Source organism: Pongo pygmaeus, chromosome 9 (genome assembly GCF_028885625.2).
Source record: "Pongo pygmaeus isolate AG05252 chromosome 9, NHGRI_mPonPyg2-v2.0_pri, whole genome shotgun sequence".
NCBI classification, from domain to species: domain Eukaryota; kingdom Metazoa; phylum Chordata; class Mammalia; order Primates; family Hominidae; genus Pongo; species Pongo pygmaeus.
Window position 1 is genome coordinate 20,143,548 of NC_072382.2, and position 24,808 is coordinate 20,168,355.

A 24,808-nucleotide genomic window follows, 5' to 3' on the forward strand; every position below is an offset into this window, starting at 1 on the left:
ATCAGTCATTAGAGCATCGCATATGGAGGAAAGCCTTTTAGCCTCTAACTGGATGATACTGGCACTCATATCTTTCTTTTTGGGGAATACTTTTCCCTCTACTGCATTTGGAATTAGGTTTCCTTAAAGATATTATTTCTGGGCTGGGCACAGTGGGTCACACCTGTAATCCCAGCACTTTGGGAGGCCAAGGCAGGTGGATCACTTGAGGTCAGGAGTTGGAGACCAGCCTGGCCAACATGGTGAAACCCTGTCTCTACTAAAAATACAAAAATTAGCTGGACATGGTGGCGTGCGCCTGTCATTCCAGCTACTTGGGAGGCTGAGGCAGGAGAATCACTTGAACCTGGGAGGTGGAGGTTGCAGTGAGCCGAGATCATGCCACTGCACTCCAGCCTGATCAACAGAGTGAGACTCAGTCTCAAAAAAAAAAAAAAAAAAGAAAAAAGATATTCTTTCTGTACTCTCCCTGGCCTATACCAGCTGCCATAAGGATGACATGTCTATGGGGACATAACTGGAGTGTCTGTTCCAGTTTGGGGTGGTTTTATATATCTCTCTGACAATAACCCCAGAGACAAATCTCATGTGCCAAAGGATATAAAGGGTCCAAACAGAACAAGAAAGGAAAATAGAAACAAGGGTATAAAGTGGCCCCTAAATGAGAGTATGAAGCAAAGCCCCAGGGCCCAAGTGAGTCATTGTTTAAGCTGGGCCAGGGAAGGGAAAAAAATATACTCCATTGCCTTTGGGTTTTCCTGCCAAAGAAATAAAGGCTGTAGAGCCTGGTGTAATCTAAAAATGGAAATTCCACTGAAGAATAGGCAATTATCCAGTAATCATCCCTACCAGAGCAAACTTTAGGTTCCAGAAAACTTCTAAATTCCCTGACAAGTAAATCAGGAGTGGAAAACATGTTAATCTTTGTGGAGAAGCAGACATTAAATTTGAACATGGCAAGCAATGGGGGGAACGATGGTAATTCCAAATGCCAGTTTTCATTTGTTGACCATATAAAGGGGGGGAAAAATCTGACTCTGAATGGAACAGGAAAAAATTTCAGGAGGCATCTATTCCATTTCCCTTCTCCTAGACCAACTTCATGGGAAACTATCTAACTTGTCTTTAACATAGAGTGTGTTTTCATTTAGGATAAAGTTAGTTCCTTCCTGTTAATAGTAACAGCACTGTATGACAAAGTAAATTATATACTCTTCTCCTTTCATGGAGAGCTAGCATAGAAATCTACTTCTAAGACACCCTGAGGAAGTATGAGGACATCACCTGGCAAAAGATTAGAAGAGGGGCTTTCAAAAGCAATGAAAGTGTTAACCTAACCATGCAGTGCTATTGTCTTAAGCAAAGGAAAATAAAAAATACAGCAAATGAGCTGTTATAGGTAAATGCAGTAGGCTACATTTCCAGCAAATGAAGTCTGAAATGATAATACTGTAGCCTAAATTTATGAAACTATCCAGCAAAGAAGTAGTCCCAAAGCGCGCTTCATATTCTAAGGGGGAAAAAGCTGATGTCTAGGTCATGGTCTAGTGAAATTATAGCTTTGGTATAGCTTTTAAAGACCATCTCAAATGCCAATTTTGTGTAAAGTCTTTTCCTGATTTTATCTCCCATGCCCGATTTCCATCATATCTCACTTAAAACTCTCTAACAGTGCTCACAATTTGCTACTTTGTTTTAAAGTTACTGGACTTTCTCCTATTAGACTGTCAGTTCTATGGAGTAAGCACTTAGGTTGTACTCATCTTTGCCTCTACTATATTACCTAACTCATTATCTAACTCATAGTTACTCATAAATATTTGTGCAAATTGATTTAGAAAGATAAGAAAGACAGCTAAGTGATGCCAGGTAGAATGTATCTTTGAAGCTAGCCACACAGGAAATATTGAAAGTCTATATCTTATTAATTTTTCTAAATTCCAGGCTTTGAGTCTGATATTTTTATTATAATATTGCAATACCAGCTTTATTTTGATTGGTATTTTCCTGGTGTATCTGTTTCTGTGCCTTTAATAACCCTTCTAGGTCATTTTGTTTATGTGTATCTCTTGTAAATAGCATATGGCTAGATTTTGCTTCTCTGCCCAACCTTACAGTCACTATATGTTAATGAGCAGCTTTTCAGTGTATCTGATTAATTTCTGACCTGATATCTTATTTTGTCTTTCCCATTATCCATTCTTCTTTCCCTTCCCCACCTTCTTTTCCCACCTTCTATTGTGTTAGTAAAGTTTTGTTTTGTTTTAATTCTTTTCTACCCTCCCTGTTAGTTTGGAAGCTATAGACAAAATCTATAATCTTTCAGTATCAAAATTTAACATAATCAGCCAGGCATGGTGGTGCATGCCTGTAGTTCTACTCAGAGGCCGAGGATGGAGGATCGCTTAAGCCCAGCAGTTTGAGTCCAGCCTGGGCAATATGGTGAGACCCCATCTTAAAAAATTAATATAATATTTATCTACATTGTTTTTTCCCCAGACATTGTCTCCCACTGTCACCCAGTCTGGAGTGCAGTGGCCCCATCTTGGCTCACTGCAACCTCTGCCCTCCAGGCTCAAGCACTGATCCTCCCACCTCAGCCTCCCAGTTAGCTGGGCCCAAAGGCATGCATCATCACGCTCAGCTATTTTTTTGGATTTTTAGTAGAGATGGGAGTCTCACCATGTTGCCCTGACTGGTCTCACACTCCTGAGTTCAAGTGATCCACCCATCTCAGCCTCCCAAAGTGTTGGGATTACTGGCATGAGCCACCGCACCTGGCCTATCTACATATTTTTGAAAATGTCTGAAAATACTCATTATCTTTATAACTCTCCAAAACAAGACAATGGGCCAGGCATGGTGGCTCATGCCTATAATCCCAGTACTTTGGAAGGCTGAGGTGGGTGGGCTGCTTGAGCTCAGCAGTTTGAGACCAGCCTGGGCAACATAGTGAAACCTTGATTTTATGAAACATTACAAAAATTAGCTGGGCATGGTGGCACATGCCTTTGGTCCCAGCTACTTGGGAGGCTGAGGTGGGAGGACTGCTGGAGCCTAGGAGGTCAAGGCTGCAGTGAGCTGTGATCGCACCACTGCACTTCAGCCTGGGTGACAGAGCAAGACCCTGTCTCAAAATAAATAAACAAAATAAAAATAAAAATAAAACAAGACAAAGCCCAAAGCACACTTTCTATAACTTATGTGCAGTCTTCTCATCTTCTGATATTATTTTTTAGAATGTGACTAGAATCTATCTCTTTTTAAATTGGAAAACTTTTTTAATGTGGTAAACTATACATAATATTTATCATTTAACCATTTGCAACTGTACAATTCAGCGTCATTAAATATATTCACAATGCTGTGCAACCATGAACACTATCAATACCCAAAACTTTTTCATCATCCCCAACAAAAACTCTATATCAATTAAACAACACCACCCGACTGCCCACCCCCCAGACCCTCATAACCTCTATTCTACTTTCTATCTCTATATATTTGCCTATTCTAAGTACCTCATATAAGTGGAATCATGTAATATCTGTCATTCTGGTCTATTTCACTAAGAATAATGTTTTCAAGGGCCGTACATGTAGCATGTATCAAAATTTCTTTCTTTCTTTCCCTCCTTCCTTCTTTCCTTCCTTCATATTTTTTAAATAATAGAGACAGGGTCTCCCTATGTTGCCCAGGCTGGTCTCGAGCCTTGAACTCCTGGCCTCAAATGATCCTTCAACCGTAGCTTCCCAAAGTGTTGGGATTACAGGTGTGAGCCACTGCAGGGCCATAAATTTATTTTCTTTTTAAAGCAGAATAATATTCCTTTGTATGTATATACCATCTATTGTTTATCCATTCATCTGTTGATGGACCCTTGGGTTACTTCCACCTTTTGGCTATTGTGAATAACGCTGCTATGATTTGTATACAAGTATCTGTTTCAGTTCCTTCTTTAATTCTTTTAGATGTATACCTACAAGTGCAATTGCTGGGTCATATGGTAGTTATAGGTTTAACCTTTTGAGGAACAACCAAACTGTTTTCCAGAGTAGCTGTACTATTTTACATTCTCACTAGCAATGCACAAGGGCTCCAATTTGTCCACATCCTCACCAACACATGCCATTTTCCTTTTTAAAAAATAGCCAACCTAGAAGGTGTGAAGTGGCATCTTATTGTTGTTTTTTGATTGCATTTCACCAATGACTAATGATGTTGAGCATCTTTTCATGTGTTGGCCATTTGGATATCTTCTTTGGAGAAATGTCTCTTCAAGTCCTTTGCCCATTTTTAAATTGGGTTGTTTTGTTGTTGTTGAGTTGCAGGAGTTCTTTACATATTCTGGATATTAATTCCTTATTGGATATATGATTTGCAAATATTTTCTTCTATTGTGTAGGTTGTCCTTTCACTTTCATGATAGTACCCTTTGATGCACAAAAGTTCTTAATTTTGATGAAGTCCAATTTATTTATATTTTTTGTTCCTTATGTTTTTGGTGTTATATCCGTGAAATAATTGCTAAATTTAATGTCATGAAAACTGTCCTCTGTTTTCTTCTAAGAGTGTTATAGTCCAATTTCATCCTTTCACACGTGGATATCCAGTTTTCCCAGCACCATCTGTTGAAAAGACTGTCCTTTCCCTATTGAATTGCACCTTTGCAGGAAATCAAATGACCATATATGTAAAGATTTATTTCTGGGCTTCCTAATCTATTCCAGTGGTCTATATGTTTGTCCTTATGCCAGTGCCGTAATACTTGAATTACTGTGGCTTCATAGCTATTTTTATAGTTGGGAAGTTTGAACTTTCCAATTTTATATTCTTTTTTCAAGATTGTCCCGGCTATTCCATATGATTTTGAGGATTAGCTTTTTCTCTCAGTGAAAAAGCCTATTTATTTTTATAGAAATTGTGTTGAATCGCCAGGCGCGGTGGCTCACATCTGTAATCCTAGCACTTTGGGAGGTCGAGGCGGGCAGATCACCTGAGTTCAGAAGTTCACGACCAGCCTGGCCAACATGGTGAAACCCTGTATCTACTAAAAATACAAAAATTAGCCAGGTGTGGTGGCGGGCACCTGTAATCCCAGCTATTCTGGAGGCTGAGGCAGCAGAACCGCTTGAACCCGGGAGGTGGAGGTTGTAGTGAGCTGAGATTGAGCCACTGCACTCCAGCCTGGGAGACAGAGTGAGACTCCATCTCAAAAAAAAAAAGAAAAAGAAAAGAAATTGTGTTCAATCAACCAGCCTGACCAACATGGTGAAACCCCATCTCTACTAAAAATACAAAAATTAGCCGGGCATGGTGGTGGATGCCTGTAATCCCAGCTACTCAGGATTCTGAGCAGGTGAATTACTTGAACCTGGGAGGTGGAGGTTGCAGTGAGCCGAGATCACGCCACTGCACTCCAACCCAGGTGACAGAGTGAGACTCCGTCTCAAAAAAAAAGAAGAGAAAAGAAAAGAAAAGAAAAGAAAATTGTGTTGAATCAGTAGATTGCTTTGGGTAGAACTGACATGTTAACAGTGTTACATCATCCTATCCATGTACTCAGGGTGTCTTTCTATTTATTTAGCTCTTCTTTAATTTTATTCAGCAATGTTTTATAGTTTTCAGTGTGCAAGTCTTTCACCTCCTCAGTTAGACTTATTCCTAATAGACTAAATCTTTTGGATACTCTTTTAAACAGAATTGCTTTTCTTAATTTCCTTTTTAGATTGTTCATTGATGGTATATAGAAACAACTGATTTTTATGTGTTGCTCTTGTCCCCTGCAACTTTGCTGAATTCATTTATAAGCTCTAGAAGTTTTTTTTTTTTCTTTTTTTTCTTTTGGTGGATTCTTTGGTATGCTTTTTATGCATAGGACCATGTAACCTGTGAATATAGTTTTACCTTTTGCTTTCCAATTTGGATGTCATTTATTTCTTTTGATATCTACCTTTTCCTTTTTTAAAAAATTCACCCCAATACCTACAGGACAATATACCTTTTTAAATGTAAAAGTTACCACTTTAGGCTGGGAATGGTGGCTCACGCCTGTAATCCCAGCACTTTGGGAGGCTGAGGCGGGTGCATCACGAAGTCAGGAGTACAAGACCAGCCTGGCCAACATGGTGAAACCCCGTCTCTACTAAAAATACAAAAATTACCCAGGTGTGGTGGCAGGTGCCTGTAATTCCAGCTACTCGGGAGGCTGAGGCAGGAGAATTGCTTAAACCCGGGGGATGGAGGTTGCAGTGAGCCTAGATGGCACCACTGCACTCCAGCCTGGGTGTCAGAGTGAGACTCCATCTCAAAAAGAAAAAAAAGAGAAAAAAGAAAAAAATTACTACTTAAAAAAAATAAATAATTAATTAAGTTTACCTACATTTATCAAATCAATTTTCATGCTCACTACTGTTTCCCACATTCTGCTCCTTCACTCTCAGTTCAATTATTTCTTGCTAAAGAAATAAGATCCATAATCCTTTAATAAGATCCATAATCACTTATCTGAAATCCTGCGACCTTTCTGGTTTGGAAGTGACAAATTTTGAGATTTTATAAAGGTTGCACAAACCAGATGTGATATAACACCTTCAGCAGGGTTGGGATAGCACCCCATGGATTCAAACATATTAAAGTCTCCACAGTGAAACATATAAGTATTCACACTAAGTGGGATAAACAAAGACCAAAATTAGACCATGAACTAGTTCAGGTCAAGTTTGCCCCACAAATGAGTTTGCTGAAAACTTAGCAAAGGACAACTTCAGGTTTTCAAAGCTTTTTTTGAATTGTGAAATTTATTAATATACATAAACCTGTAGTTCTTTCAGCAAAAGCCTGTGAGTGGTAAATGCTCTCAGTTTTCATCTGCCTGAAAATATCTTTATTTTACCTTCTGGAATGAAATTTAATTCAGTGGAGAATTCTGGTTGTTACTTATCTTCTCTCAGCACTTTAAAGATACCACCCCATTGTCACCTCGCACCTATCACTGATATCAAGCAAACTGCTCTCAAACTCCTGCCATTCCTTTGGAGTTAATCATTCTTATAATTCATATAAACGATTTTCTTTATCATTAATGCAGATTCTACAACATATCTACCATGTAGGTTTATTTTTATTTATCTTGCTCAGTACTTTAAACTCACTTCTGTTTTTTGTCAGTTCAGGAAAATTCTCAGCCCACATATATATTTTTTGAGACAGGATCTCACTTTGTTGCCTAGGCTGGAGTGCAGTAGCATGACCATAGCTCACTGGAAGCTTGAACTCCTGGGTTCAAGTGATCCTCCCACCTCAGCTTCCTGAGTAGCTGGGACTACAGGTGCACACAACCATGCCTGGCTAAACTTAATTTTTTTGTAGAGATGGGGGCTCGCTATGTTGCTCAGGCTGGTCCTCAAGCAGTCCTCCTGCCTCAGCCTCCCAAAGTGCTAGAATTATAGATGTAAGTCACTACACCCCCCAATTCTTTTTAAAATATTGCTTCTTTGCCATTCCCTATATCATTTTCCTCTGTTTCCTATTAGATATACATTGTAGCTTTTTAATGTCTCTTACCTGTCTTCATAGTTTTTTATCTCTTTATGTCATACTTATTATCTTTTAAATTATTCATTCTCTATTCTGTCTGGTCAGCCTAAGTAATGCAGATTCTACAATTCTACAAGATTCACGTGACTGCGCTCCAGCCTGGGCAATAATGTGAGATCCTATCTCAAGAAATACATATGTATATATATTGGCTGAGAATTTTCCAGAACTAACAACAACAACAACAAAAAACAGAAGTCAAAGTGCTCAGTAAGATAAATAAAAATAAACTGTCCAGGAGCGGTGGCTCACACCTGTAATCCCAGCATTTTGGGAGGTCGAAGCGGGTGGATCACAAAGTCAGGAATTTGCGACCAGCCTGGCCAATATGGTGAAACCCTGTCTCTACTAAAAATACAAAAAAATTAGCCAGGCGTGATGGTGCATGCCTGTAATCCCAGCTACTTGGGAGGCTGAGGCAGGAGAATTGCTTGAACCTGGGAGGCGGAGGTTGCAGTGAGCCAAGATCACGCCACTACACTCTAGCCTGGGTGACACAGCGAGACTCCATCTCAAAAATAAATAAATAAATAAAAATAAACCTACATAGTAGATACATTGCAGAACTTGCATTATTCAGGATGACCAGACAGAATAGAGAATGAATAATTTAAAGATAGTAAGTGCCTCCCAAGTAGCTGAATATACAGGCGCATGCCACCATGCCTTTTTATATCTAGAGATAGGATTGTAGAGACAGGGTTTTGCCATGTTGCCCAGGCTGGTCTCAAACTCCTGGGCTCAAGCGACCCACCCACTTTGGCCTCTGAAAATGCCAGGATTACAGGCGTGAGCCACCTCAACCTGGCCTCAATCAGTTTTAAATGTTCAACTATTTTTATTTTCTCTGGAGTAAATTTATGTTTATTGGGTTTATTGACTGTCTTTCTCAACATTAGTGTTCCTCATGTATTTTAGAATTTCAGCGTATAAGTTCATGTGAAGTGGGAGGTTTCTACTCTCTCTTGTGGACAGACCCTAGTCCAGAACCAGGTCTTGTATTGGATGACTTATGGCTCCAATCCTGATATTAGGGATATCATAGAGATTGTCACTGTACCCCTAAGGAGGTTGGACCACTAAGACCTGGCTGTAAGGCTGTCTGCTTCCTCCCACACCTCAAGGTTTTTGTTTTTTTAATAGACGGGGTCTCACTATGTTGCCCAGGCTGGTCTCAAACTCCCGGCTCAAGCGATTCTCCTGCCTCAGCTTTCCAAACAGCTGGGGCTACAGGTGTGCACCACAGCACCTGGCTAAACCTCCAGGTTTTATGTAAGCCATTTCTCAGGTAGCAGTCATAACTTTTTTTGAGTCTTTCTTAAAGTGGTGGAGGCAGAAGGGGCTAGCTCCAGTCTCCTGCACTGTGTGTATAACATTTTGAGTCTCCACCATTCAAGAAATGAGCTTTCAGTTACCTATGCCTTCTGAATCCAGAGCACAGGAGGCACGTGTTTACAGTCCCACTTACTGCATTGTGGTTTAGTGAGTTCTTAGTCAGATGAATTTATATTAATTTTATACATGGCTATGTCCTTAAATATCTTAGAAAATTTTATGTATCATTACCATGTGTATGGAATGAATAAGAGGCCCAAGTCATGAACACTGCATGCCATCATGACCAGAAATCCAAAACAAACATTTGACCTACCAAGCTTAAAAATGCATGTTTGCACTAATTTTTCATTGTATTTGACTACACTACAAAGTTCTTTAATAGACATTAATCTTTCCTCTAAAGTAAAACAAAAAAGTTCCTAAAAATATCTTAAAGGCCATACAGAAGTACACCATATGTCTGCCATAAACAGATTTTGCCAAAACGAGTATTCAAATTTCACTGAGCAATTTTTTTTATTAAGTTGTTGAAGTTTTTCCTTGAAGATTTTAATTTTTAAAAATTTTGACATATTGTAATTTCAAATTTACCAAAAAGTTATAATAGCACAAAGAATTCCTGAATATCCTTTACCTGGATTACTCAAATGTGAATATTTTGCTACATTTACTCTCACTCACTCTCTTTTCTCTCTCTCTCTCTTGCTCTCTCTCTCTCTCTCTCACACACAGACATATAAGTACATATGTATATACATATTATCATTTTTTGGAACTATTTAAGAGTAAGTTATAGACATGATGTTCGTTTACTCCCACAGTATTTCCAAAAAAAAAAAAAAAAAAAAACAGAAGTCAGTTTAAAGTGCTGAGCAAGATAAATTAGGAAATAAGGAATTCCTAAAAATATTCCCTAAAAATAATGAAATCTTCCTTCCATCCATCCATCCTTCCTTCCTTCCTCTCTTTCTCTCTCTCTTTTTTTTTTTGGACAGGGACTTGCTCTGTTGCCCAGGCTGGAATGCAGTGATGCAATCATAGCTCACTGTAGCCTTGAACTCCTGAGCTCAAGTGATCCTCTCACCTCAGCCTCCTGAGTAGCTGGGACTACAAGCGCACACAATCATGCCTGTCTAATTAAAAAAATTTTTTTTTGTAGAGATGGGGTCTCACTTCCAGGCTGATCTCGAACTCCTGGCTTCAAGTGATCCTTCCACCTCGGTCTCCCAAAGTCAGCCTCCAAGAGCCACTGGAGCCTAGGTTTAGCAACATCATTGAGAAATGCAGCCTTAAGTTAAGTGGATCCCTTGCTGGCACAAAGGTGGCATGGGAAAGACCACTTGCAGTTGCAGCCTGGCCATCCAGCTATCAAAAGGGCATGAGAGTATTCTGATCATCTCCACAGACCTAGCCCACAACATCTCAGATGGTTTTGACCAGAAGTTCTCAAAGGTGCCTACCAAGGTCAAAGGCTCTGACAACCTCTTCACTATGGAGATTGACCCCAGGCAGGGTGCAGCATAGCTGCCCAGTGAGTTCTTTGAGGAGGAAAACATGCTGAGCATGAGCAAGAAGCTGATGCAGGAAGCCATGAGTGCCTTTCCCGGCATCAATGAGGCCATGAGATATGCTGAGGTCATGAGGCTGGTGAAGGGCATGAACTTCTCAGTGGTGGTGGTTGACATGACACTCAGCAGATCAAGAACCAGATCAGCCCCTTTATCTTACAGACATGCAACGTGCTAGGTCTGGGGGACATGAACACAGACCTGCTGTCCTCCATGCTGAAGTAGACACTGTCCATCATCTACTTTGTCAGCAAACAGTTCAAGGGCCCTGAGCAGATTACCTGTATCATCTGCGAATGTATCCCTGAGTTCTATCCCTGTATGAGACAGAGTGACTGATCCAGGAGCTGGCCAAGTACAAGATTGACACATACAACATCATCATCACCCAGCTTCTCTTCCCCAGCCCTGAAAATCCTGAAAGATATGTGAGGCCTGACACAAGATCCAGGCCAAGTATCTGAACCAGATGGAGAACCCTTATAAAGACTTTTGCACTGTGAAACTGCCACTGTTTCCCCATGAGGTGCAGGGGGCAGACAAAGTCAACACCTTCTCAGCCCCCTTTATGGAACCCTACAAGCCCTGTAGCACCCAGCAGCACCACTGCCAGCCCCAGCTGCTGCCATTTTACACCCAACCTTCACCTTCCCCACCCTCCAGGGCAGAGGTTACACAAATCCCTCCCCACCACCGCCGCCATAGTACAAGGGAGCCACTTGGGGAGCAGGTGTATGGTAGATGCACCTGTCATAAATAATTGAAGCATACCCTGAGAATGACCCTGTGGTCTAAGATGAATGTGTGTTCAGAGTTCTGAGTGAAGGAATTTGGGAATGGCCAACCCAGAGATTCATTCTTTATCTATAAGGAACATTGGAACCATCTGATCCATCCCATGGATCACAGGCCATTCAGGGGTTCGAGGCCCTTTGTTTTCGGTTGGATGAAGGTTGCCAGGTGGAGATTGCCGGGGTAGGGGGACTAAGTGAAAATGCTGTATAAACTGCATGCTTTTTTATAAGTGGTAGCAGTTCTCCTGTTCAGCATGCTGCCCCTGGACTGCCCTGTATGTAAATTCCCTCAAAAAACCTTGTGTTTCATTTGCTGGCTCCGTGTCTCTTTTTCAGCCTCGCAAACATGGTGCCATCCCTACTGAAGTCAATAGGGGTCCAGCACAACAGGAAGCAGGGAGGGAGTCTATTCTCCTGGTAGGGGTAGAAGTGCTCTAGTTGCCCTCCCCGCCATCTCTCCCTGCCTCTTGCTCTTCATAAAATGATCTTAAACCACAAAATAGTTATAATGAAAATGATGTTAAATGAAACAAAGTTATTTGAAAACCTGTTGTACAGGTTACTTTATAGAATGTACTTGAATTTGGGTGTGTCTGATGCCCCCTCATAATTCAATTCAGGTTATGCCCCTTTGGCAGGATTATCACAAAGGTGATGCTGAGTTCTTCTCAGTGCATCACATCTTGGGGCACTTGCTGGTTAGTCTAATTACTGGGGATGTTAACTTTGATTCTTTGGTTAGAGCAGCATTTGCCAGGTTTTGCCACTATAAAGTTAGCCTTTGTAATGGATAAGTATCCTGTGGGAAGATATTTTGAGTCTGGAAATATATAGTTACTCTTCAAACTTTCATTCACAAATTTTAGCATCTATTAATAATTGTTGCCAGAACCAACAATGAATATGAAGGTTTTGCCAAATGGTGATCTTTTTCCAACTACGTCGTTTCATCTACGTTTCTAAGTTGACCATCTACAGTAAGGAAGAGCTTTCCCTTCTTATTTATTTATATCATTGTGGACTCATGGATTCTTTATTTGATAGGTTATAATCCTTTACTATCATTACATATTTTTATGTTCAAATGATCCCTTATTTTGCCATGGAAGCCCTTCAAGCTGCCTTCTATGTCCTTTTGACACATCTACATAATTCTCTGATCACTTCCTTCCTTTTTGATAGAATAAGATGTTCCAGGATCATCTTGTTCTTTCCCTACTTCACCCTGGAGCCAGCCATTTATCCAAGAAGCCCAGTCGTTTTTAGTAAAGAATAGGCTGGGCATGGTGGCTCACGCCTGTAATCCCAGCACTTTGGGAGGCCGAGGTGGGCAGATCACCAGAGGTCAGGAGTTTGAGACCAGCCTGGCCAACATGGCAAAACTCCCCCCCTCTACGAAAAATACAAAACTTAGCTGGGCGTGGTGGCACTCGCCTGTAATCCCAGCTACTCGGGAGGCTGAGGGAGGAGAATTGATTGAACCCGGGAGGTGGAGGTTGCAGTGAGCCAAGGTTGTGCCACTGCACTCCAGCCTGGGTGACAGAGAAGAGACTGCGTCTCAAACAAAACAAAACAAAACAAATCTATGAGCGCACACTGATTCAATTCCAGTTCAACACTACAGGTTACATTCTATCATATTCCCTTTCCATATCTGAAATGTCCTTTTTCTAAAGTGAGAAAAAGATTCCTATTATCTATAACATATTTACTTATTTGCTTAATCCTAAATCCTAAAATGTACTGAGCTAGCTAACCCATTTCTCTGTGAAAAGGAAGCCTACTAATTAGAGTTTAATACTTGTTTAGAGTTGTTTTAGCCTGAGTGTATATAGTCCAAATATTATGTTCCTTAGATTAGTTTCTCCAACCCCCTGCAGTATGGTATATTATTCATTTGAAATACAATTTGCTTCACTTATTTGTTTGTTTTCAATTTTAGAGTCTCCCCCAATCTTGTTGAATATATATATATATATACTTACTCATGTAAATGAAATATTAACATAGTTCCAAAAGTAAGATATGGACAAAAAAAATTCTTAGATAAGTGACCTTTATATCCCACTTTTATCTTTTCACTCCATTTCACTAACATCTTACAGATAATGAATCTCATTTATCTCTGGTTTATTCTTCCTGTGTGCATATTTTTTTCTCAGATAAGCAGATACATGTATATACAGTCGACCTTTGAACAGCACGGATTTGAACTGTGTGGGTCTACTTATACGTGGATTTTTTTTTTCAATAAATATATTAGAAATTTTGGAGGGATTTCAGCAATTTAAAAAAAACTCACAGACCAATTGTGCATCCTACACATATTGGAAAAGTTTTAAAAAGTATGTCATGAATGCATAAAATATGTAGACACTAGTCCATTTTATCATTTACTACATTAAAATATACACAAATCTGTTATAAAAAGTTAACATTTAGCAAAACTGACACACACACAGACCATACATGGTGCCATTCATAGTGGAGAGAAATGTAAGCAAACATACAGTATTAAATCATAACTGTATAAAATTAACTGTAGCTCATACTGTACTACTATAATAATTTCATTCATAGCCAACTCCTGTTGCTATTGCAGTGAGCACAAGTGTTGCAAGTATCAGCTTAAAACACCATGTGATGCTAATCATCTCTGCATGGGCAGTTCATTTCTCCAGTAAATTGTGTATCACAGTAAAAAGTGATCTCTCATGGTTCTCATGTATTTTTCATCGTGTTCAGTACAAAACCATAAACCTCAAATAACACCATCGGACCCATACAAAGTGTCACTAGTGATGCCGGAAGTGCTCCCGAGAAACAGAGAAAATTCATGACGTTACAAGATAAAGTTGAATTGCTTGACATACATCATAGATTGAGATCTGCAGCTGTGGTTTGGCCTCCATTTCAAGATAAATCAATCTAATGTAAGGACAATTATAAGCAAAGGAAAGGAAATTCATGAAGCAGTTGCTGCAGCTACATCAGCAGGCATAAAAACATTGCCCTTTTGGTAAAATACTTTTTTTTAACTTGTCTTGAAAACGCAGCTTTTATATGAGTGCAGGATTTCTATAAGAAAGGCATATGACCCTAATATGATCTAAGAAAAAGTGAAGTCATTATATGACAACTTAAAGCAGAAGAAAGGTGAAGGGTCTACAGCTGGAGAATTTAATGCCAGTAAAGGATGGTTTGATAATTTTAGAAAAAGTTTTGGCTTAAAAAATATCAGGATATCAGGGGAAGTAGCATCTGCCAAACAAGAGGCTGCAAACAAGTTTCCAGATGCCATTAAGAAAATTATTGAGGTGGCCAGGTACAGTGGCTCATGCCTGTAATCCCAGCACGTTGGAAGGCTGAGGTGGGAGGATCGCTCGAGCCCAGGAGTTTGAAACCAGCTTGGGCAACATGGAAAAATCCCATCTCTACCAAAAATAAAAATTAGCCGACTATGGTGGCACAAGCCTGTAGTCCCAGCTACTCAAGAGGCTGAGGCATGAAACTCACTCGAGCACAGGAATTCGAGGTGTTGTAAATTATAATCATGCCACTGGACTCCAGCCTGGGCAACACAGTGAGACCCTGCTCTAAAAAAAAAAAAAGAAGCTTTTTAAAATAATTGAGGAAAAAGGATATCTTCCTGAGCAGTTTTCTAATGCAGATGATGGGGGGAAAATGCCACAAAGGACACTTATTAGTAAGGAAGAGATGCAAGCACCAGGATTTAAGGCAGGAAGGGATGGGCTAACTCTGCTATTTAGTGCAAACACAGTCAGGTTTATGATTAGGACTGCCCTTATCTATAAAGCTGGTAACCCCTGAGCTTTGAAGGGAAAAGATAAATACCAGTTGCCAGTTTTGGTTGTACAAGAAGCCCCGGATAATGAGAACCATTTTTTCTGGACTGGGTTTCATCAATATTCTTCCTGAAGTCAGGATGTACCTTGCTGGTAATGGACTGCCTTTTATTTTTATTTTTTAATTTTTATATATATATATTTTTATTATACTTTAAGTTCTAGGGTACATGTGCACAATGTGCAGGTTTGTTACATATGTATACATGTGCCATGTTAGGAGATATACCTAACGTAAATGACGAATTAATGGGTGCAGCACACCAACATGGACTGCCTTTTAAAGTTCTTTTGAATTGAACAATGTCCCTGGCCACCCAGAACCCATGAGTTCAATACCAAAGGTATCAAAATGGTCTATAATACTTGCCCCCAAACACAATGTTTCTAATTCAGCCCCTAAGTCAGGGGGTTATATGGACCTTTAAGGCCCATTACACATAGTATTCTATTGGAAAGGCCTGTCAACGCTATGGAAGAGAATCCTGATAGAACATCAAGAAAGTCTGGGAGGATTACAACATTGAAGATGCCACTGTTGTTATGGAAAAAGCCATTGAGCCCCAAACAATAGATTCCTGCTGGAGAAAACTGCATCCAGATGTTGTGCATGACTTCACAGGATTTACGACAGAGCCAATCAAGGAGATCATGAAAGAGATTGTGGATATGGCAAAGAAGGTGGGGGAAGGGTCCCAAGACATGGATCTTGGAGAAATTCAAGAGCTAACAGACATCACACCAGAGGAATTAACAGAAGACAACTTGATGAAGGTCAGTGCTTCTGAACCAGTGCCAGAAAAGAAGAAGGAATAGAAGAGGAAGAAGACGCAGAAGCAGGGCCAGAAAACAAACTGACATTAGACCATCTGGCAGAAGAGTTCCAACTATTCAAGACTGCTTTTGACTTCTTTTATGACATGAACTCTTCAGTGATATAGGCACTGAAACTAAAGCAAACGGAAGAAAAATTGGTACCATACAGAAACATTTTTAAAGACATGAAAAGGCAAAAAAATCAGAAATCACCATGTGTTTTCATAAAGCTACACTGAGTGTGCCTGCCTCCCCTTCTACCATCTCCACCTCTTCTTCCCTGCCACCCTTAAGAGAGCAAGACCAACTCCTCCTCTTCTTTCTCTTCCTCAGCCACTTAACATCAAGAAGACAAAGATGGAGGTCTTTATCATGATCCACTTTAACTTAATGAACAGTAAATATATTTTCTCTTCCTTTTAATTTTCTTAATAACATTTTCTTTTCTTTGGCTTACTTTGTTGTAGGAATACAGTATAAAATACATATACAAGGTATGTGTTAATCCACTGTTTTAATGCTATTGGTAAGGTCAATAGCAGACTATCAGTCGTTAAGTTTTTGATGAGTCCAAAATTATATGTGGATTTTAGACTAAGTGAAGAGGAGAGGTCGGCACCCGTAACCCTCATGTTGTTCAAGGGCCCATTGTGTTTTTATTTCCTCTTCTTCCTTACACAAAAAGTAGCATACAATAGATATCCTTTTGTCCAATTCACAGGGATCTGAATGTTTCTTTTTAAGCTATCATGAATAAGAAGTTCAGGAAATCTCTATGGATTATCTAGCCACAAGAGAACCAGAAACATCAAAATTAAAATTTTTTGGACTTGGCTGTGACATGAAGGTTAAAAAAAATTTAAAAATTAAAATTTATTTGTGAGTTATATATTTTTAACCTTACAAGATATAATTAACATGAAATAGTCTGAAGGTGCTTTCATTTTCTTTAGTCAAATATGTTTGTATTAATTGTAAAGTCAAGCTTATCAGTTAACTCTCTCCAGAAGATATAATCATCTATGTGGCATACACTATTGGCTTTGTCTACAATACTGTCACTAAGTGATTATAATTAAGCCCTCCCATTTGCATCAAATGTGAAGGCTGTGTTCACAACAGTAGTAAAATTTGGTTTCACCGGAAATTAAAAAATTCTAAAGTAAAAAAAAAATGAAATGGGCTGAGTACAAATCTCTCTTAATTTAGTTTTGACAATAAAATAAATTCCATAGTTTTCCTATTTTATTAGCTTAATATTTGTCATGTTAATATTGAGTGTCAACCTGATTGAAGGATACAAAGTATTGATCGTGGGTGTGTCGGTGAGGGTATTGCCAAAGCAGATTAACTTTGAGTCAGTGGGCTGGGAAAGGCAGACCTACCCTTAATCTGAGTGAGCACAATCTAATTAGCTGCAGTCTAGCCAGCTAGAATAAAATGCAGGCAGAAAAATGTGAAAAGAGAGACTGGCCTACCCTTCCAGCCTACATCTTTCTCCTATGCTGGATGCTTCCGGCCCTCAAACATTGGACTCCAAGTTCTTCAGTTTACTGGCTATCCTTGCTCCTCAGCTTGCAGATGGCCTATTGTGGGACCTCGTGATTGTGTGAGTTAATACTTAGTAAACTCCCCTTTATATATATAAATCTATTCCATTAGTTCCGTCCCTCTAGAGAACCCTGACTAATACAATATTTAACTTTAGGGCAATTTTTTTTTTTAAGAAATGGGGTTTTTCTCTGTTGCTCAGGCTGGAGTGGCAGTGGCACGATCATAGCTCACTGTAGCCTCAAACTCCTGGGCTGAAGCGATCCCCCTGCCTCAGCCTCCCAGGTAGCTGGGACTACAGACATGTGCTACCATGCCTGGCTAATTTTGTTTATTTTATTTTTTGTAAAGACAGAGTCTCGTTATGTTGCTCAGGCTGGTCTCAAACTCCTTAGCTAAAGCAATCCTCCCACCTCAGCATCTCAAAGCATTGGGATTACAGGCGTGAGCCACCATGCCCAGCTCTAGGGCAGTTTTCTCCAGTAATATATTAAGAAAACACAGCAGGAGCTGTGTTAAAAATTAATAATTTTATAATCAGACATTTGTAAACATGTTAAGCTAATGGGAGTTCTTGATACAATTTCATGTTCTCTTCTAGTAACAAAGGCTGTTTGCACAGAAAAAGTCATACAGAATTCTATTAAGTGGTATCTATTTTCTCCTGAAAAACTAGATACAAATTCTAAGAATTTATGTATGATGTCAATTCCACATAAACATATTAATTTTGGCTATTAACTAGCAAAAAGGAAGAATTGATTTAAATTATTCTGGTGAAGTGGGCAGTAGCTCAGGGACTACCAAGAAAGAATTAAATATAAATGTAACCACACATCTTTATAATAGAATGATTTATATTCCTTTGGGTATACACTCAGTAATGGGATTGCTAGGTCAAATGGTATTTCTGACTTTAGATCTTTGAGGATTCCTCACACTGTCCCATCAATGATAGAGCAGATGAAGAAAATGTGGTACATATACACTATGGAATAGTCTGCAGTCATAGAAAAGAATAAGATCATGTCCTCTGCAGGGACATGGATGTAGCTGGAGGCCATTATCCTTAGCAAACTAATGCAGGAACAGAAAGCCAAATTCTGCATGTTCTCACTTATAAGTGGGAGCTAAATGATGAGAACACACGGATGCATAGAGGGGAACAACACACACGGGGGCCTATTGGAGGGTGGAGGATGGGAAGAGGGAGAAGATCAGGGAAAACAACTAATGGGTACCAGGCTTAATACCTGAGTGATGAAATAATCTGTACCACAAACCTCCACAAGTTTACCTATGTAACAAACCTGCACAAGTACCCCTGAACTTAAAAGTTAAAAATAAATAAGTAAATAAATAAATAACTGTAACCATACTGGATCTATATATAAATAGCTATTCACATTCCACATATAGAAGTAATAAAGACATGGGCAAGAGGACCAAATTAAAATATTCCAGCTCATTCTAAATGCGCAAAGAGGCAAAACTTCAAAACTCCAACAGCACTCTATGTCCTCCAGGTTCTCCTTGCTCTCACTCAAACTGAAAACGGCCAGTGAATCTTGACCTGCACTGTTTAACTGGATTATGGCAGTTGAGTCTTCCTAGGCCATTCTCCTATCTCCTTTTTTCTTTCTAAAACCAGGCCAGCTCATTAGAGTGGATTATCTTCTGTTAGAATTGGAATTGGACTTCTCTTCTCACAGGTTTGTTTTGTTTTGTTTTGTTTTGTTTTGAGGCCAGGTCTTATTCTGTTACCAAGGCTGGAGTACAGTAGTACGATCATAGCTCACTGCAGCTTCAAATTCCTAGGTTCAAGCAATCCTCCTGCCTCAGCCTCCTGAGTAGCTGGGACTACAGGTGTGCACCACCATGCCTGGCTAATTTTCTTTCTTTCTTCCTTTTTTTTTTTTTTTTTTTCCAGTAGCGACGAGGCCTCACTATGTTGCCCAGGCTGGTCTTGAACTCCTGGGCTCAAGCGATCCTCCTGTTTTGGCCTCCCAAAATGCTAGGGTTATAGGTGTGAGCCACTGCGCCCAGCCTTTTTTTTCAAGGAATCCTAAATATATCTGCCAAGAAGTAAAACAGGAGAGCAGATCACATCCAACTATGCAGCACAAACTGGCCACACCAAGGTGATTCAAACACAGAATATGAATTGGCCTCCACAGAATATATAAGACCAAAGATCCAAAACATCTTGGGAAAAACTATGAAATTATAATTTTTTTTTTTTGAGATAGAGTCTCACTCTGTCACCCAGGCTGGAGTGCAGTGGCACGATCTTATATCTTGGCTCACTGCAACTTCCACCTCCCAGGTTCAAGAGATTCTGCTGCCTCAGCTTCTTAATTAGCTGGGACTACAGGCGCCCACCACCATGCCCGGCTAATTTTTTTGTATTTTTAGTAGAGACGGGGTTTCACCATGTTGACTAGACTGGTCTCAAACTCCTGACCTCAGGTGATCTGCCCACCTCAGCCTCCCAAAGTGCTGGGATTACAGGAGTGAGCCACCATGCCTGGCCAAAATTATGATTTAAAGTAACCTTGTGTTGCTTCTATAAACAGAAGGAAAAAATATATTCTGAGTTGGAAAGGGGCAAGCTGGGAGGAGAAGACTTTTGGGGCATATTTTCCACTAACAGGTTGGCTAACTGCAGTTTTGTTTTGCACAAAGTCACCAGGCTCTAAAGATATATTCCTGTGGCTGGGTGCAGTGGCTCACACTTGTAATTCCAGCATTTTGGGAGCCCGAGGCAGATGAATTGCTTGTGCCTAGGAGTTTGAGATCAGCTTGGGCAACATAGTGAAATCCCGTCTCTACCAAAAAAAAAAAAAGAAAATTAGCTGGGCATGGTGGCCCGCACCTGTAGTCCCAGCTACTTGGGAGGCTGAGATGGGAAGATGGCTTGAACCCAGGAGGGAGAGGTTACAGTGAGCCAAGATTACATCACTGCACTCCAGCCTGGATGACACAGCCAGGCCTTGTCTCAAAAAAAAAGAAGAAAAAAAAAGATATATATTCCTATGGCATGATTTTGTCTCCTGACCTAACAATCCCTGGATTTGTTCTTTGTTCCCTTGTGAAATTCAGAGGACGCCTAAAGCCCTGAAATGTTTTCTTCCCATTGCCTATCAGCTATAGAATTTGGCAATGCTAACTTGATAAGAGAAATCAGTGAGGCAAGTCAGCTAGTCTATGTTGCAGAACCCCAAAGCAGTTTAGACAACATATTTGCACAGAAGTTGCCTTACACACCAGCTTCTTCCTTATATAGTGATACAAAAAAGTTTCTTTACAAAAGTTGAATGCAGTATTTCTAAGAACTACAGTATTTCTAATTCTCTACTAGGCTGTTGTTATCTTTTATTCTGTTGTTCAAAATTACAACATGCTGACTACAGGAAAAAGTAAGTGAACAATATTATCCTGAATCCAAGGATAAATTTAACATATGATGCATTCGGAATGAGCTTCTCCCCACGGATATGCATCATGAATTGATAGGTTCATTGATTGTAACTTTTCTGTTGGCTACAAAGAAATAATTGTAAATGCTATAGAAAATAGAGATGTGGCCGGGCGTGATGGCTCATGCCTGTAATCGCAGCACTTTGGGAGGCCGAGGCGGGCGGATCACAAGGTCAGGAAATCGAGACCATCCTGGCTAACATGGTGAAACCCCGTCTCCACTAAAAATACAAAAAATTAGTCAGGCGTGGTGGCGGGTGCCTGTAGTCCCAGCTGCTTGGGAGGCTGAGGCAGGAGAATGGCGTGAACCCGGGAGGCGGAGCTTGCAGTGAGCCGAGATCGTGCCGCTGCACTCCAGCCTGGGCAACAGAGCGAGACTCCGTCTCAAAAAAGAAAAAAAAAGAAAATAGAGATGTGCCACACTGCAAGTGAGCACTAACAATCTTCTTCATCTTCTTCTTGTCAGCAGTGACTCCATTAGAATTAGAATCCAAGATCTTTGGCTTCTTTAAAAAACAATTTAGGAAGAAATCCAACAGAGACTATCAATCTTAAGTTACTGTCTAAGGATAGGTGAACCCATCTGTGAGAACTGAGCTGCCACTGTAGTGGATAGGATTTATAATTTCTGCAACAGCAAAAAAGCCCCAAATCAGCTTATCAGTTCACTCTAAGGACTTAAACGCTGGTGTTTCATAATAAGATTTTTTTTCTGCCTAAGTAATCCTCAGTAGCAGAGTTAGTTTCTTTCCCTGATCACTTCAACAAGTGCTTTTCTGTCACCCAAATCCATAAAGAACTTTCTTAAAATAGCCGTGAAATAGAGCATTGGTCCTACCCTGGGGGCTGCTGCTAAGGGAGAAAGATCGTTCTTTCCAGGAAGGCTACGCAAAGGATCTGGTTCTCAGTTGCTGCTTCTCTGAAGTAAACTCTTCCCCCCATTGGATCTTTGCATATAATTCAGGTAAAACCCTGTCAGGGTTTTAAAATGTTTCAAACTCCCCTTTGAAGCCCTCAAACTTCAAAACTCATTCCTGAAGGCCTGGCATGCTATGGTAAACTCGCAGGTGCCATCCCTAACACATCAGCTTCTTACCGGCTGATATAAGATGATTAATTCACATCTGCTTACCCCTTGCAGCTTTAAGTATGAAGGAACATCTTTTTTTATAAGGCTGGTTACTCCAGGCCAGTAGGAACAGGGAAATACAGGATGGAAAATCAATGCGCCGAGCACTGGGAAAAGGTTACTGCACACATACATACTCTTTATAGCATGTTAGAAATTTAAATTATAAAAACGTGATTCATGTTATATTTAAGGAGGATCCTGAGGAAGGTACTGAGAATAAAAGAAACAAACAAACAAAAAAGGAAACAAAATTGTGTGTACATGATAATTTTAGCTACTTCATTTATTTATGTTTTGTTTTTTTGAGACAGGGTCTTCCTCTGTCATCCAGGCTGGAGTGCGTTGCTGCCATCTCAACTTATTGCAACCTCTGCCTCCTGAATTCAAGTGATTTTCATGCCTCAGCCACCCGAGTAGCTGGGACTACAGGCATATGCTACTATGGCCAGCTAATTTTTGTATTTTTAGTAGAGATAGGGTTTCGCCAGGTTGGCCAGGCTGGTCTTGAACTCCTGGCCTCAAGTGATGCACTCGCCTCAGCCTCCCAAAGAGCTGGGATTACAGGCATGAGCCACCATGCCCAGCCAATTTTAGCTACTTTAAAGTAGCTCTGAATAAGGAAAGTGATTAAAAATTAAAAAGATATGAATTGTATTTATTCACTGGATTAGGGTTTTGGCTTATTATTGATTTCTTCCTGTCTTCCAAATATTGTGTAATGTTATGTCAATTAAAAAAAAAAACAACAATTACCATAAATCTCTAATTTGTCTTGTTCCTACAAGATCCTTCAGTCCTTTCAACCAGGCCTCTAAGCAGAGCTCTTTATAACAGAGCTTCCAGGAGCTTACCTAATTTCACTTGAAATCCAGAATAATTGCGTTTTCATGGTTTCTCTGGGGAAATATCCCCTAGCCTTATCCCCTAGGAAGAGTTTCTGGACAGACTGTTTCTCTTTACAGTATCTCTGTTACATCTCACCTTCTGCTACATATTACATCTCACATTCTTTATGTGGTTTCTAAACCTGTCATCTGTTATTTCTTTCTCTTCAGCTCTATGTTCCAACCTCTGTATCTCTTTTGTCAACTGGTTCACCCTGTCTGTACTATTTTCTTCTGCTACTGAAGCTGAGTTTAGTCACAGGTGAGGCCTCCCTCAGTCATCTGCAGATCCTGCCATTCCTTCCCCTCCTCTCTATCTCCAGACCTTAAAACAGCTTTTGTCTGTTTTACTGCCAGATCACATACCATAGTTTCATCTAATTTCTTGTCTGTTTTCTTTTATAACTTTTTAAACTCAATTCTAATTTCTTGCAAGATTTTGCTCATCCACTGTATATCTATGCTTGGCATTACACTAGACAACATTTTAAGGTAAATTTTATTCTATTTTCTGCCTGTAGCTATAGCCTTTAGGTTCTTTTTTGTTGTCTTTTTGTTCTCACTAGAATCCCTTTAAAAATGTTCCCATTAGCATCACCTGTAGATTTCACTGAAAACTCAACACTATTTTTATGGGCCCCCTTAGATGTTACAAACCCCTTAGTACCACCTCATCCAAGAAGTGGAAGTGTTAAATATATCAACTCTGTTGGTTCAAAGTCCAGCAAGTATAATAATTCTCAAACCATAATCCTTTGTTCTTATTCAAGATGATATGAATTCAGTTGAAAAAAATACTTCATACAAAGGTGTTAGTAACAGGCCAAGTCTCCTTGGACTTGATTATAATTCAAAATAATAAAATTGAAGGGGGTTTAGGATGCAGGGTTTGTTCTTTTAGAGCCATCCACATGAAACTTGCAGATAATGATTCGATTCTCCTCTTCATGGTTATCATCTCAACATGTCCTGTATAACTTTACTACTGTTATTTCCAGAGTCGCCTTCTGTTCATTCTTTTATTTGTTTTATCTCCAAAGTTGGTCTCACATTTTAGAAAATAATTGTAGTTTTTTTCAGTAGTCATGTATATTTACCTTCTAAAGCTACTGGTAAATCCATGTATATTTTTCAAGCACTCATATTCCCAACTTTAGTTAAAAGCTATTTTGTATTGTTTTACCTTTCCAAGTTCAAGTCCATTGTAGTAACTAGGAACGCCTAAAATAAGGGCACTGTAGGCACATATGATTAAAGTTATTATCTTAATGATTCAGTATTATACCATAGGAAAAAAATTAGTTTCTTCCTGATACCTTTTTAAAACTCCCTTCAAATGTTCTTATTAACTCATTAGGTTTCTTTTGTTGTTGCTGTTGGGTTTTTTTGTTTGTTTGTTTGTTTTAATTTTTTTATTTTATTATTTTTACACTAAGTTTTAGGGTACATGTGCACAATGTGCAGGTTAGTTACATATGTATACATGTGCCATGCTGGTGTGCTGCACCCATTAACTTGTCATTTAGCATTAGGTATATCTCCTAAAACTATCCCTCCCCCCTCCCCCAACCCCACAACAGTCCCCAGAGTGTGATGTTCCCCTTCCTGTGTCCATGTGTTCTCATTGTTCAATTCCCACCTATGAGTGAGAATATGCAGTGTTCGGCTTTTTGTTCTTGCGATAGTTTACTGAGAATGATGATTTCCATTTTCATCCATGTCCCTACAAAGGACATGAACTCATCATTTTTTATGGGTGCATAGTATTCCGTGGTGTATA

At 39.7% G+C, this 24,808-nt stretch overlaps 1 protein-coding gene and 1 pseudogene across 5 annotated transcripts in view; one reads left to right on the forward strand and one right to left on the reverse strand.

Moving 5' to 3' along the window:
- Window positions 1-24,808, reverse strand: part of CSTPP1 (centriolar satellite-associated tubulin polyglutamylase complex regulator 1) — a 235,178-nt gene that overhangs the window by 113,670 nt on the left and 96,700 nt on the right. The window lies entirely within an intron of this gene.
- Window positions 915-15,981, forward strand: LOC129007563 (ATPase Get3-like; annotated as a pseudogene).